Source organism: Falco peregrinus, chromosome 8 (genome assembly GCF_023634155.1).
Source record: "Falco peregrinus isolate bFalPer1 chromosome 8, bFalPer1.pri, whole genome shotgun sequence".
In the NCBI taxonomy this organism is placed as follows: domain Eukaryota; kingdom Metazoa; phylum Chordata; class Aves; order Falconiformes; family Falconidae; genus Falco; species Falco peregrinus.
This window is the reverse complement of record NC_073728.1, coordinates 46,795,725-46,810,935: the sequence shown is the minus strand read 5'-3', so window position 1 is coordinate 46,810,935 and position 15,211 is coordinate 46,795,725. Positions and strand designations below refer to the sequence as shown.

General features: G+C 52.6%; 2 long non-coding RNA genes across 2 annotated transcripts; one reads left to right on the top strand and one right to left on the bottom strand.

Annotated features, from left to right (window-relative positions):
* Positions 1-424: 424 nt before the first annotated feature.
* On the bottom strand, positions 425-14,659 carry LOC114010774 (uncharacterized). Its single transcript, XR_003552419.2, has 3 exons — positions 14,554-14,659; positions 2,687-2,860; positions 425-2,040 (listed from the first exon to the last, which is right to left on the bottom strand). It is a non-coding gene; the product is annotated as an uncharacterized LOC114010774 (long non-coding RNA).
* On the top strand, positions 3,363-6,296 carry LOC129785100 (uncharacterized). The gene is made up of 3 exons (XR_008748629.1): positions 3,363-4,244; positions 5,683-5,896; positions 6,072-6,296. It is a non-coding gene; the product is annotated as an uncharacterized LOC129785100 (long non-coding RNA).
* Positions 14,660-15,211: the final 552 nt, after the last annotated feature.

Genomic DNA, 15,211 nt, shown 5'->3' with positions numbered 1-15,211 from the left:
GGGGCAAGCGGGGCGGCGGGGGCGGGGCAAGCGGGGCGGGGCAAGCGGGGCGCCGCGCCTGGCCCTTCGGCTGAGGCGCACCCCGGGCCCTTCCCCTGCAGGCGGTGGCGAGCGCCGCTCCCGGGCGGGGCAAGGCGCAGCCGTGAGCAGGGCTGTACCGGGGCTGTACTAGCAGGCCTCTGGCTGCCTGCGCCCTCGGCTCTTCGCCCCTCACGGCAGTTTCATGTCGTTCCCCACAGGCACGACCGGCTACGCGCCCCCAGACACTAAACCCGCGGGGCCCAGCGCCGGTGCGGCACTAACACGCTGAGGCGCTGCCTGTGCCCGGGGCTGCCCGTGGAGCTGGTCACTTCGCCCGGCACCAGCTGCCCGAGGCCGCCCACGGGCCGCGGCTGCCCTTCCCACGGCCCCACGGGGTCCGGGGCCAGGCAGGGCAGGGCACGGCTCCACCTGCTTGTGGCCACCTGAGAAGGTCCATTTTGCAGGACCAGGACCCGTGGCTGGGGCCCAGTGCCCACCAGCCGGTACAGCCGAGCCAGGGCTAGCGCACACCCCTGCTAACCCCCCCGCCAGGGCCAGGCCCTGCGCCGTCCCCAAGGCTGCCTTCATCCCGCAGGCATCGCTGCTTGTGTAAATGCGGAGCCCTGGGGTGCCCACCCCGACCCGGCAACAAGGCAGGAGGGGGACGCACAAGTGCCACCCTCCCCTGTCGCCAGAAAGGGGCAGCAGCCAGCCGTGCTAGCGCTGTTTTCCGGCTGCTCCTGTGAGTCACCAGCTCGGGAGAATGACAGCTTCATTCACAGGGCTGACAAGTCCCGGCTACGGGCAGGGCTGCGATTAAACCACTGACGCGTTCGGAGGTGGCTCTCGGGGAGCCCTGCCTTCCCCGCGCTGCCCCCCTGTCCCCCGTCTCAGGCGGGGAGGCCAGGCTGCCCCGTCCCGCAGCAGCAGGCCCTTCACCCTGCGCTGCTGCACCGGCCACTCCGACAAAGCAACAGGCAAGTGCTTCAGCAGTTTCTGCTTCCAGCAGAGACCGAGGAAATCCTCCTGCTCTGAAGGTCGAAACATCCCCCTCTGGCTGCTTCTAAGGAGCCAGATGTGACCTGCAGCAGCCCTGGGCACAGCACCTGGGCTCTGGCTGACTGCGGGTGTCAGAGCACAGCGGAACGCAGGCAGCAAGGGCCCTCAGAACCCCCGGGTGCAAGGCCAGCAGACAAGTTCAGTCCCCACTCCCAAAAGGTGAGGTGCTCACCGTCTGCTCACTAAGAGCCACGGCTTTGGGATTCAACTTACAGTTAGTTGTTCCCCTCAAGTGCACCATTTGCAATGCCCTTTGTACCTACTGCAGCTTTCCTCCCTGCTCCTACGCACATTGATCCGTCAGAAGCTATCTGCCTCATGTTCTGTTCCCCTCTGCTCCCTAAATTGTGCTATGTAGCCAACTGTGCTGGCGAAATGCATGGCCGTAGCCCTTGGTGCTCGGGCAGTGAGCTGGCATACTGAGAAACCCCTGAAAGAGATCCAGAGCTTTCAGCTCACTGGCTTCAAGTGACCTGGAGGATGCACTGCATCAGGCAGGATCAGCTCCCGAGCCTGTACCTCCCTGCCCTCGAGCCTTCCTAGGGAAAGGGGAAAAACTGTGAGGGGCTGGTAGCGGGGGGACTGCAGGGCAAGGTGATACAATTCATCTTGGACAATCCGCAGTGAGGACCAGGCAGCAGCTGCCTGCAACAGTGACACAGAAACGGTGTGAAGGAGCTGCCCTTTGGGGACCCAATTAGCTTCCTTCCTGTTAACTGTTGCCAGACGTGAGGCTGCTTTGAAGCACTGCAGAGGCTGGTTTCGCAGTGAGGCAGCCCTTTGGCAGTGCAAATGCAGGGCTCCACGTGGATGTCCTGTCCCTACTCCCACAGGGATCAGCAGCAGAGCATTCGCTTGACTCCCGTAGGAGAAGATCAGGGGTATCTCCTTTCCTACAAAGCTTCAAGCCACTTGGCTGCATTTGTCAGCTCTGTAGGCATCCGTCTCAGAAGGACATCACTGTAAATGGGAAAAACGCAAGAAGTTACACACAGTTTTCAGTGGAAGCAGCATATCAGAGGCATCTGCCAGTGCTGAGGCAGGCTGAGGCTGCCGGCAGCATGACAAGAGCTTTGGGGAGCTCTGTGTTAGCTTCTCCACCTTCATTATTTCCCACTGGCAGGGATCTAAGGGCAGTCCTGCTCTCTGGCTCCTAGATGCCTTGGAGTTACCCTGAGCGATGATGGCATGACTTTAGGTGACCCGGTGTGAAAAGGCTCATTGAGGCAGCTGCCAAAACAGCTGCACTTCAGTCACTTTACTGCTCACCGAAATGGAGTCTAGTAGAAAAAGCAGTGATGGATCAAACACAGCATAGCATCAGTCTGCACCCTGAGTCAGGGTGAATCACAAACCAAGCCCCATCGCGCTTGGTGTGTGGGTGGAGAAAGTTGTATTTGGATTTGGGGTTATCCCCAAATGCTTAGTGAAGGGTTGGCCAGGGGAAAGGCAGGCTGCAGCGTACAGGAATAATGAAAAGAGGGCAGCAGGGCAAAAATAAACCCTCCCATTTGCGGGGGGGGGGGGGGGGGGGGGGGGGAAGGGGGGGAGGGGAAGTGATGCAGGCGTTTCTCTTTGGCTTGGGTATTTAGTAGTTCATATGTACCACTGTTGCAGTGAACTGCCAGCCAGGTGCTTGGCTAGGTAATCATCTCAGGGGGGATTGTAGCAGGAACATTAAGGTTTGAGGTGGGCATTCAACAGAGCTGGCTGACAGCATCCTTCCAGGTGTCCCAATTTCACCCCCATGATTCCAGTGGGGCCAGCAACAAGCACCAGCCTGTAAAGCATCACGAAATAAATCAGAAGGCAACACAGAAACAATAAACCAGCCACAGGACAGTTGTGAAGGCTGCCTGAGAGTCTGCCAGAAGCTTATCAGACCTTCTTCCTACAGTGCATGTAGCAGAGACCTGTCACTCAGCCGAGGATGCAGGCAACCAGAGGGAGCAGCAAAGCACATCTCACCCCTACACAATTGCAGCTGCTGTAATAAGGATCTGAGGTGCCTCCAGGAACCATAATAATGAGGGCAATTAGCGTATTATAAATGAAAACTTCCAAATGCTGTACTCTGCAGATTTTTTTACCCTGATCTGAAGCAGCTAAGGTACAAAGGGAGAGTCATTTTGGGAAGGATGCTGCAGCTCTGAAGGCTGGTCTCAGCTCTGCCAAGAGGACACACAGGCTTGAAGGTCACCTGTAGCCAAGCCGTGCCATGGTGGGAAGGCTGACAGGATCAGCCAGCTGCCCTCACAGCCAGGGGAAGCCCCTGGGGACCCGTCTGTGAGGGGTTCATGCTGTATGTGCATTGACACAAGTCTCCCCTCTGCCCTTTGCTGAGCAGGGCTGGATTCATCCTCTCACCCTGGCTCACAGAGGGGTTTTCCAGTACACACCGGTCCTCTGCTCTGGCCTGATGTCTTGGAATAGGCTCATCTTCTCTCCCATATACCCTGCAGCATCCCCGCTTGAGACCCAAATGTGCTTCCCCATTTCTGCTTCCCTCATTTCTCCCTTAATTAAACGGCTTTGGAAGGATCGCTCCCCTGCAGCACACATGCCTCTCCCTCGCTGCTAGCTTCCTGTCTCCCCAGCCTCTCTGCTCTTTTTGCTCTCTAGTATTTGCAGAGTCACCAAATTTACAGCCCGTGGAAACTTAAGTGGTCTGTACTCCCTCCTCCAGGCCATTATGAGGGTATGTTTCCACACTATTTCCTCCAAGCCAGTTCCTTGCAGCACCAATTGCCCACTGTCCTTTTACCCATGCTAGTTTAACCTGCTCTCTGGATTTGTACCCACCAGCCGAGAACCATCGCTTTCCATTCCCAATGCAGCTCGGAGGATGTAAAACTCCCCAGCCAGCACCTAAGTCCCAAGGCAACATCTTTGTCTTTTGATAAAGAATACAGGTTGTTATTCTGAAAACAGTATAAATCACTCCGTCGATACATACTTGTTATTTTCTCTGTTGCTTCCTAAATACACGTCCTTTCCTTTGAGGACTACAGCGCTGTGAACCTCGTGCAGCTCCTCTGGTGCAAACACACTTTGCTTTGTGCTCACTGAATACAGAGCCAGGAGAGAAAGACGCTTCCCTGCCTGGCAGAGCCTGTGCCAAGAAGCTCCTGTTGGATCAGCTGCTGCCAACACACCCAGCCCAGGTAGAGCCTGCAATTTATTTAATACATACAGTTACAACAATTTCAGTTTGAAATCAGCCTCACAAGATAGGTGTGAAACAAAAGGGTAACATATGGAAGAGATGAATTCCTGATTTGTGCTTAAACAGAAGAAATGCTCCTTCTCTGCTACCTTGGCAATAAGACAATGAGGGAGGAAAAACAAAATCATTCACATCCCTCACTCCCTCCTTTCCAGTAGCACCAGTGTGTATTTTGAAGAGCTTCAATGCAGGCTTTTACTGCAGAAAATAGACAGTGCATCATGTCCCCCCCAAGCAGCAGCAGGAGAATATATCCTGACTGCCTCCAGCCTCAGCTCCTTACCTCCTGCTGAGCCAAGCCTCATCAGCATGCCAGGGTACAGACACATTTGGCACAAGCCAAACCCTTCCTGGCTGAAGGAGGACACAGCCAAGACACCCACCTCTTGATCTCCTGGAGCTCCCTCAGCCCCCGCTTACTTAGGGGCAGGGGGTGCTCAGCTGGGGGGCTGCAGGGACCCACGTCGCAGAGGGCTCTCCCTACCTTTGCCTTTTGCCAGGCTGGCTTTCCCCAGCTCGCTCCCCAAAGCCCCTTCCCTCCACAGACAGCTACAGCACAAGGTGGACACCAGTGACCAGGCCAGGCATGGAGGCAGCTTAAATTGATTTAAATAGCACTGCAGCCAATTACAAACCCAAAGTCTTTGCACATGATTTTCTCCTGCAGAAGCCAAAACCCCTGGGTGTAATTAGCAACACGCTGCATGGCTGAGGGGCCAGCTCAAACTACTGCTCTAAACTGCTGCTTGCAGGTGGCATCCCTTCCTTCAGAAGGAGATGGCTCTGGCGGGACGCGGGGAAGGTCCTGCCCGGCCGTAGCAGATACACCCACGCATAGCGTTCCTGCTGCATAGCAGGAGGGCTTAGGGGGCCCGATGCTCCCATGGCACCCCTGTGTCCTGCCTGTGACCCACCAGTTAGGTCCAGGAGCAGCCTGCGGCCGGGGGGGTGAGCAGGCATCGCTCCTCGCCCCAGGAGCAATTCCCCCCCCCCACTGCTGTCCCTGCGGGGGTCCCAGCCCTCCATGGGCACGCATCCAGGAGCCTGGGGACGACACAGACACCGCTACCCACCCTGTGGGAGCCCTACCCAAGCCAAGGCAGCAACGGTGTCTGTGTCCTCTGGTGCCCTGGGCATGCAGGGCAAGCCCTGGGCTGGGACTTCTGCTCTCAGCAGTAAGCAGAGAGCCCCAGGGCACTCCAACAGCACGACTTACCAAACTGTACCAGCATCTGCTCTCTGGGTGTGTGGGGTTTTTTTTAAGCAAATGAGGAAATGAGACACACAAAGCACAATTTGCTGAAATTCATGTGATAGATTGGGGTAAATTCTGCCCTGTAGCGTTTTCTCCTTGGATCATGTCACTTGTTTTTCAGTCCATCAGCCCTGCCTGTTTTCAAGCCTTTCAATGCTCTCCTGACCCAAAAGGAGGGAAACCAGCTGTACCCTGGGCTCCTGTGCTCTCTGCCTCAGTCCTTTCTGGAGGACGTGAGATCCACACCTAACCATGCCACATTTTGAGACCAAAATCTTCACTCCTTGAAGCCGGGATCCTGCGTCCTTGGGTGAGAGAAATCAGAAAAGGACAAGGTGGGGAAAAATATGAGCAATGAGCTCAGCACCAAGCGTGTTATTTCCATAGAGGCATCTCGGATGCTTCCTAGTCCTGTGTTTTTTGGAGGGAGGGCATAATTTAGCACATTGATTCAAATGACCTCCACTATTAATCTTTGAAAGACTTTTTTTTTTTTTTTTCCCCTCCAAGAGAGCAGGCAATTTTAGCCACAGCATCATTCTGTGGGGAGAGAGAGGGATGTGGGATGTGGACAGCTTTGAAGATAGGCGACTCAAAGACCTAGTTATTCTCCCTGTTTTTCCCTCACCAACTTCAGCAGCAAGAACACATAAATTGTGTGTCATAGCTGCCTTTTCATCTGTCCCGGGAGTTATAGACTGCACACATAAGACAATTCATGTTCCTCTGCATAATGAGGTGAGTTTTATAAATCATAAATCTTCACTTAATATGCAGGTGGTGTTTGCTGCCAGGTTTAGGAAAACTGATGCAGTTGCCAAGTTCATGAATGTCATAAATCATTCATGCTAAGGTAGTCTGCAATTGCTCAGTCCTTTGAGACAGACCAATTTCAAGGTGGTTGTTTAACGCACAAACACGATCTTCATTGATTGTTTATACAAATATATATTTTCATTAAGTTTTTCCGTCTCCATTTTTTTTCTTTAGGTGCCAAGAGTGATGCCCCGAAGAGTCTCGCTAGTGGCTTCTTTCCAGTTCCAAAATTCCATTGGAATTCCATTACCAAATGCATTAAAATCCATGGATTTTTACTAGAAAGAGCCTCCTAAAGCTCAGAGAACACAGCCTGGATGTCTCAATAAATCCCGATACATGTGATTAAAAAACCAGAGCGAGAGAGCATGCCTCAATTCTTCACAGGGTCATTTTGGACATAGAGTATTTTCCACAAAATTGCCATTAATTAAAGGTGCACTGATCCCAGCAGGGTTTTCATCTCTGCTCAGATGGTAGCTTCTGTGTGCACAAGAGCAGGTGACGCACCCCCCGTGGGCAATACCCTGTGTGCTTCTGGATTTAGCGTAGCCCACACACACTGGAGCTTGCTGGGTGCTCTGCAACCCCCTGGGATGTATGAGATTCAGTGGGAAGTCTCATGGGAAGGCAGCTTTCCTGAAAGATCTCCAGTTTTTAGTGGGATGAAAAATTATAGCTGTGTAAATCCTGCAGCTACCTGGGAAGAGACCCCCCAGGGCCAGCCCTGAGGGGCTGAGCACGGACAATCCTGCTGAGGGCTGTGGGGAGGTTTGGTTCACCAAACTCAACCGTGATGGGAGATGCTTCTCCTGGCCTCACGTCTCCCAGCCCCAAATGTCCCCAGGAGCTCTCAGCTCATGGTCTTTGTGCCACATCTTCCTCTCCCACCACCTCCTGGGCTTTGCATTTTGCTTTCTGATTTCACGATTGCATTATTTCTAGGCTGCTCCTGCAAGGTGAAAGCTCTTTGCCATCTTGGAGGTGTTTAGGGTCATCTAGGGAGAGCTGTCCTCTCCCCTGCAGAAGCAGGACCTTGGATTATCAAAGCCTTTCACTTCCCACCTGATTTACATCTTGGAGAGATCAAAAAACATAAGGCACAGTGCTACCGGACAGAGTAGTAAATCAAAAAATGTTTAGGCTAAGAGTCACCTGGCGCCTGAGAGGGTCTAATATTGAACACCACATTAATTTTGAGTGGATCTAAGAAAATCGCGTAGGTGGAAAAAGGCAGAAAATTTTGACTGCTGTTCCTGTCTTCCATCATCCTTTGCCAGCATAATTAACTCATCACAAATAATTCAGGCACTGAGTTCTCTCTCTTCTTTTTCCCTGTGATGAGCCAACAAGTGCTGAAGTTTCTCAAGTTTATTCCTTGTTCCAAACTACTCACCGAATAATTTTTGCTAATAACTCCCCAGCTGCAGATTGTTCCTCAGCATCTCGTTTCAAGAGTGTGCCAGCCAGAATTTGAGAACTGAGCCAGCCTGGTTAGTTTTGGTGAGATGTGAAGGTCTCCTCCCTTGATTTAATGAGCGTGAAACCTAGAAAAGGCTTTTAGGGAAAAGATGACTTAATAGTTGACTTGCTACAAATTCGGCATTGGATTTGGCTCCCATCCTGCCCTGAGATTTCTGTGATTTCAGTGTTATTCCTCACAGTGTTAATCCTCACCAATCTCATGGTTCTCAGTATGTGATCAGATTGGTAAAACATCCCGTTTTTATTGACGCTCCTGCTTGCAAACCAGTTCTTTTGGATATTAATGAAAATGCAGCCCTGGGCGTAGGTGCTGCCAAAAGGAGCAACCCTCTCGATTTCAGCAGCCCCAAGGTTCCCACCTCCTCACTGCAAGGTGTGCTTCAGAGAAGCATCTTTCTAACAAGAATGGCAGCTGATGCTTCCCACTGATTTGGAGGCGAGATAAAACCTAAGTGAATCTCAAGAGCTACAGGACCTTCACGGCTGTAACTCCCTCCCCTGGGAGTATTTATGTTCTCAGACTGATTGAGTTGGGGTTGAGCCATACCTTGCGCTCCTCGCGATGCTTTCCACCCGGTAGCCCATGCTGGCTTTGTGCTCTGCGCGTGAGCAAGCGAGCACAGGGCTGGGGTAGTGCCAGTGTGCTCCTAACCAGAGAAATTCATTGCTGGTGACCACAGCCCAGACAAAATAATACAGTGTTGATCTTCCTGGGAGTTCTGCGTTGGTGGGCAAGAGGCATTGCAACCCTGTCCTGTGGAGGGCAACTTCTCCTGGGAGCGGCAATCAGGGAGCTGGGATGCCAGAGAGGGAATGCTGTGAGCCCACCAGGATTTATTAGCAGTGAATCCTTGCAAGCAAAAATCTGAGCTCACCAAAACCCTGTAATGGTAAAAGACTGAATTATCTGAGTTATTCCTACTCCGTTTGCAAAGGGAAGTTTTGGGGGTGGTTTCTCTAAGGATGTAGAGGGAGGATTCAAACCTTCCTTTAATTGTTCCTCCAGGTCATAAACTACAGAGATGTGGAAGATGCTTCTGTGCCGAGCTTGCTGCTGGCTGCATCTCTTCACCCGGGGCAAGCCCCCAGGGGCAGGATGGGGGCAACAATAAAATGCCACTAGAATTATAAAAGAGAGGGAAGTGAAGAAGAAGGAGGTCAAATGAAGATAGGGCAGAAAAGAGCTGCAGGGCTGTAGCAGCAGCCCTGCTCCCGCGGGTCCCTGCTGCCGGGCAGGCACGGCAAAGCGGTGGGGGCTGCGGGCCGGCACTGCCCCCTCCCATTATGGGAAAGCCTGGTTTTCCTTGACGTTTGGAGTTAAATAGGGGAAACTTTTCCATAGCCTGGGGAGTCGCACACACTCGGTGGGGCAAATGGGGCTTCTCTGAGTCTGGCTGAGCCAGGCAGCTCTGAGGAGCACTGCTGCACCCAGGACCAGGGTGCTGGCCAGGGGGATGGAGGTGCTGGGTCCCAGGGACGGGGCCATCCCCAGGAGGTGGGCTGTGCTGGGGAGCCAGCAGGCAATGCACCACGGTGCTTTCTCCCATCCCTCTCATTCCTTTTGCATGCGTCCTACTTCTTCAAAGCTCCTGAGCACCCCAGCTAGCTTTTCTTCCCTCTCCTTTCTCCAAAAAGTGTGACATTATCACCGTCTGTAAAACTATCAAACAGGCAACTCGCCTTTGCATTTCCCTGCAGGGCTGCTCTTCAATTAAAAGCTTTTCTTGATGTTTTAACTTTCACCTTTCTTAATTGAGGTTCCTTTTTGCAGCTACTCCCCCTTTTTAATGAGAGGATAAAATGCTGGATAACAGAGCTTTGTGATGAGCAGCACGGGTGACCAGGCAGTGTGAAACCCAGCAGCACATCTGGAGGGCAAAGGCTGCCACAGCTGGGCTGCTCATGGCCTGGCCAAGTGCCACAGACCCGGGGAGCAAAAGCCAGTGGAAAAATACAGGATCCAGGCCATGTATAAAATGATCCTGCCCTTGCTGCATGCTCCCAGGCTCCATCAGTCAGCACTTCAGCAACTAATGATACAGCGAAGCTTCTCCTGTGGGTGTTGCAAATGCAGGGCAGGGACCCAGGCGGTGCAATGGAGGCGAGGGGGGCACGGCCGGGTTTGGTGCTCGGCCAGCCATAGCCTCACGCCGGCACCCAAGTCTCCCCTCCTGGAGCACCGTTGCAGTGCTACCACCCAAAAATATTTTAAAAGTATGAGCTGGGTTATATGTAATGAGAAAAAAAAAAAAAAGACTATACATCCTCTTCAATTTGCCTGCTAATTTATGAACAGGTAAGCTTCTCCCCTGCCAAGCTCTTCTTCACAAAAAAAAGAGGGTTAGAAACACTTCATAAAAAATATTGAGCACTTCACAAATTTTGCAAGTCCTTCTTGTGCAGGGATGGGGATAATTTTCTGTGAATTACTCCTCTTTTAAAATTATAGTAGGTGTGCAAGCAAAGTAACCGCACACCTTTATTTTACGTTCAGCCTTGGCTAAGTTCAGAAGGCTCTGATTATGTACACTCAGACATTTTTAAAAGCCGCTCATTTGTGAAAACCAATCTTCTTATGAAATAATGAATTGGAAGCTTTCATGGGAATTAACCACATGCTGCTGGGAACTGGTATGTGGAGAATAACAGAGATATCACAGAGGTTTGCGGATCGACTCCCTCCACATGCCCCTCCTGGCCCAGCCCGTGGCCCCGGGTTGCTGGAGATGCAGCAACCACACACTCTGCACTGTGATGACTGGGAGCTTTGGGGCTCATTGCAAAGGGTTTCCTTGCACCAGGGCTGATCCCTGCCGCCGGGGCGACCCCTCAGTGCATCGTCTTGCTACAGTAGGTCCCCCAGCTCCTCTGCAGAGCTGCTGCACTCACGGAGCTGCTCAAGTCCAGGTGGTGCCAGATGTCCTTGAAATGCTGCCAAAAGAAGGGACAAATGTCTGCAAAATTGCTCATCTCTTGCTGTCCCAATCATTTTATTTCTTCCTTCATACAGTAAGCCTCATAGCTTGTAAACGCTTAAACTGTCCTCACCAACTCTCAAGCAGTTTTAAACCTGAAACGTTGCGTTGAAATACTTCCATGATTTCAAGCGTAGATTTTATTTCTGGCCTTGCAACAGTTTAAGAATTTCTGATGTTATGTGCTTGGTGGTCTTTAAAAATCATTCATTTGCAACATACAGTTGCCTTACAAAGTCACGGTGTGGGATTTGGGAGGGGAGAGCCGGAGCTGGAGCAGAAGGGCCGCTTGGAGCCAGGGAAGCCCTTCTCAAAGCCTTGCAGATGGGCAAGCAGACGCTTTCACGAGGGGAGAGTGGCATGAGCTCTTGGATGAAAGTGAATGAAGCAAGGACAGCAGGACTGGGGGGAGAGCACAGGAGCAAAAGCCAGGAGCTGCGTTTTCCAGCCCAGAGGGTTGGAGGCTGCTGCAAGGACTCAGCACGTGGTGCTCAGCACACGGGATCACGTACATGCCGATGCAAAGCCACAGGCAAGCTGGGCGGAGGAGGCTCACAGGCGGCACCTGGCTCATCCGCAGGCACAGCCGTATGAATACACATCTAAAGCTTCGGGATAAATTCTGGAGGAGGTGCACATATATTTTTGTAGACAATAATTTTGATTAACAGACAGAAAATCAGTTTTATAGGGGCTTTTAGGAGGATGTTTGCCAGCACGAATAAACAACGAGTGCCTGGCTCTGAAGGCAGGGTGGGAGCAGGGCTTTGTGGAGCACAGTGAGCCTCAATGGGCTCAGCATGTGCCTGGAGCTGCATGCCCACCACCCCCTGCTCCATAGTGGCTCGAAGCTTGGCCAGCACCAGAGCCACTGAAAAAAAATGATGTTTTACCCTTTACAGATCATTTAATGCTCTAATAAGATTCCTTAAAAATACAAACGAGCCACCTGATACGGCAGGATGAAAGCCTATCTCCATGGCAGTGATTTTTCTGAAGACGCTTTTCATCTTTGGCTGCTGGAAGCTTCGATGTAAAAATTTATCGCGCGCCCTCCCCTAATAAAATGTGATGGTTTTACTGTATTTTTTATATAAGCGTGCATTTAGTTTTGAATTATACCAAGAGGCAGGCGCTAGCTTTGGTCGAGTCTGCGACACGCAGCATAAATCACAGCTCCCTAGCAACTTCCCAAGACCACAGTCTTCTGCCTAAGGGTACAAGTAACTTCTATTGACTTCAATGAAAGTTTCTGGTATCCTGCAGCGAGAGAATAGGCCCCCAGAGACTCATTTGCTGTTGATTAAAAGCAAGAGACTAAAAGCACCGGGCACCACAGTGCAGCCGAGCACTGTGCCGCTTCCCGCCCGCACCGCTGCTGGGGCATCAACTGGAAGCCTGGCCCTGCTGCTCCTGGGAGCAGCAAATCTCTCTGACATGCATCTTGTTACTGACCCCCAAACCATTCGTTTCAGCTGGTAGACCCCCAAACAGCACCCAGTGTCACCCCAGTGCTCCTAGGCTGCCCCAGTGCTCCCATCGTTCCGCCTGTCCTAACCCAGCCCTTGGCTCCCTGTGGACGTTGCCCCCCCACATGACTTCTGAAAAGGTCCTGGGGTTCCCCTGCAGCTGCAGCCTTGCTCTGCTCAGCAGCTGTGTGAGGCATGGAGAGATGGGGGTGAGGGTTATGGGCTGACCCAGTCCCATTGCCCACAGCAAGGAGCACCACCCTGGCTTCTCATTTCTTGACCAGCGTGTCCTGTCCAAGGCCGGGGGTGGGCAGCAGAGCCCCCTGTGCACATGGCTGGTCCATCAGCCGATGGAGCGTCTGCCTTTGATCTGATTGAGCATAACGAGCAGCACGGGACCTCGGGAGATGCACCATCAGCACGATTACCCACATTCTCCGGGGAAAGGGCTACGCCAGGGAGATGAGAAGATGACTGGTGATGGAGGAGTAGCAGATGGTCTCTCTCAAGGAGAATACTGGGACAGTAATTACAAGAGACAAGAGGAGAGCTGCTGGCTCGCTCACAAGAATTTGTCCAAGCCATCATGGGAAGCACGAGCGACTCTGCAGAGCAGGGAAGGGAATGTGATGGGGGATGAAGACTTTTACCCGCAGGCTCCCAGTGCCACAGCCAGAGCCCACCTGCCTCTCCAAGGCAGCTCAGAATCTCCCTCTGCTTTGCACCACGCCTGCAACTCCTTTTCCACCAGCATAACCATGGGTTTATATGCTTCAAGCTTGGCTTTGCATTCTCCTGCTCTACGTTGTCCAAAGGGCCTCCCAAACTCCATGCCACTTCCCCCAGCCACTTCCCAACAGGCGTGAGATAAAGATGTGTCTTTGATTCTTGCTTCTTGTACTGGACAAGCTGTGCCAGGAAGGCTGGGCTGGCTGTGTCCTGGGAGCATCCCTTCCCAGGGCTGCTCAGGGAATAAAAAAACAAGAGAGCAAAGCTCACAGCTTGCAAGTGTTTTTCATCCTCTTCTGCCCAGCTGTGATTTTATGCCTTATTGCCCCTCTACCCCATGCCCTCATTTTTCTACTTTACCACGACTCTCGATTCCCCTTGGAGTAGCTCCCTGCCAGCCAAAGCATGGCAGAGGTTAGAGAAGAGTTTAATTAGCTCTCCTCTCCCTCGCCACCTGCTCTCCTGTGCCCACCAGTGTCCCTGCAGCTGGGCTGGAGGAGCAGGAAGCGGAGAGGTGAGGAGGGCTGTGAGCATCCCAGGGTGCTTCTACTGTGACGGATCCCCTGCCTGTGTGTCCCCCTTGATGTTTTAGCTCTGTAATGCAGCCTGACCAGTAGCTGAGTCCTGCAGGTGAGAGGAAATCAGGGTTAATTAGAACTGCTGATTAGATCTCTGCTGAAACATCACCTCTGCTCTGTGCCCATGGGCTGTGCTCTGAGATGGGTCCCTCTGCCCGTGCCACCACATCGGGAGCACACATGCTGCACGCACACAAGCCAAAAACAGAAATGGGGGGAAAAAACATAAATCAAAATCACTTTTGACAAGACCGAAGTAGTTCACATCACGCTCCCACTGGCCTGGGAAGAGCCGCAGCTCCAGCTCTGCCGAGGGCACTGAGCCAGGAGCATCCAACAGAGATCTATTGTGCTTGCTATTTCTTCAGCTCAGCCTTCGGGGCGAAGCTGCTGGGGCGGCTGGGATGGCTCAGCACATGTTAAAGCCATCCCAGTAATGTGCTCCAGGACCAGCCAAAGTGGGGCCAGTGGCAGTCGGGGGCACCCAACCGCCAGGGCACCCTCCTCTCAAGGCTTTGCAGGGAGCAGAGCTGGGATTTTACTCCTGCAAGCTTTTCCAAAGGGCTCTGCAGCACGCCTGCCCAGCTCTGCCACCAAACCCCTTCCTGGAGAGCCCCGTCGTCTTTCATGGCAGAGGAAGAGGGGCAGGCAGCACAGAGGGCTTGCCAGGGGACCCCGGGTCAGCCCACTCCTGGCCGTGGGCAGCTGGCAGCGCCCACTCCAGCAGTTGCCCTCAAGTTTTCCCGTCCCCTTCCCGTCAGCAGCAAACCCTTCGGTCAACTCACAGCTCCTGGAAGGGCGCTCAGCACACGTATCCGTCACCTCCAGGAGGAAGGGGACTCCCTCCCCTTCCTCAGAGCAGGGGTTTAAAATGAAAAGCCCCCCCCCGGATTGCAAAGCACAGCCCCGGGACAGGAAGCATTGGCACTTCTGAATTTACCTGGTGTTTGTTGGGAGGGGGCTGTGCCACATATCCGCCGAGGACACCTGGAGTGGAGCCACACAGGCGTTTTGGTGTTGCTGCCGCCACCATCAGCATTTGTCTCGCAGGATACAGCATTGACCAAGGCAAACATACCCTTGGGTCAATACCATTTGCTATTTATATCAGCAGACATTAGGAATGCCAGATTAGGCTATAAGGCCCTGATTTACTGGAGCACTTAAGCTTGTGGCTAACTTTAAGCACACAAGTAGATCCATTGACTTCAGTGGTTTAAGGTTCAACATTTGTAAGTAACTTGCCGAACAAGGACCTACATTATTCATCCGAAACCCTGGGTAATGCATTCTTAGGAAATAACTGTAGCAAACTCTACAAATCCCTGCTGGAAGGACATCCTAAAGCCCTAGCTAGATAGAGAGATTAGCTGGGTTTGCTTTGTAAACAATGCACATACATATCTATTTATATTTTAAAATCAGGCAGTGCAAGATTCAGACTTGCAGAGGTCCCAGCTCTGCCTCCCTGCTGGATCTCAGGAGAGGGGACGTGGCAGTGCAGCAAAGCATCGTGGCACAGACCAGCCCTCCCCACAAGGCAGCTATATAGGGGATGATGCAATTAAGCAAGCTAATTTAAGTGCAAATGTAGGTGC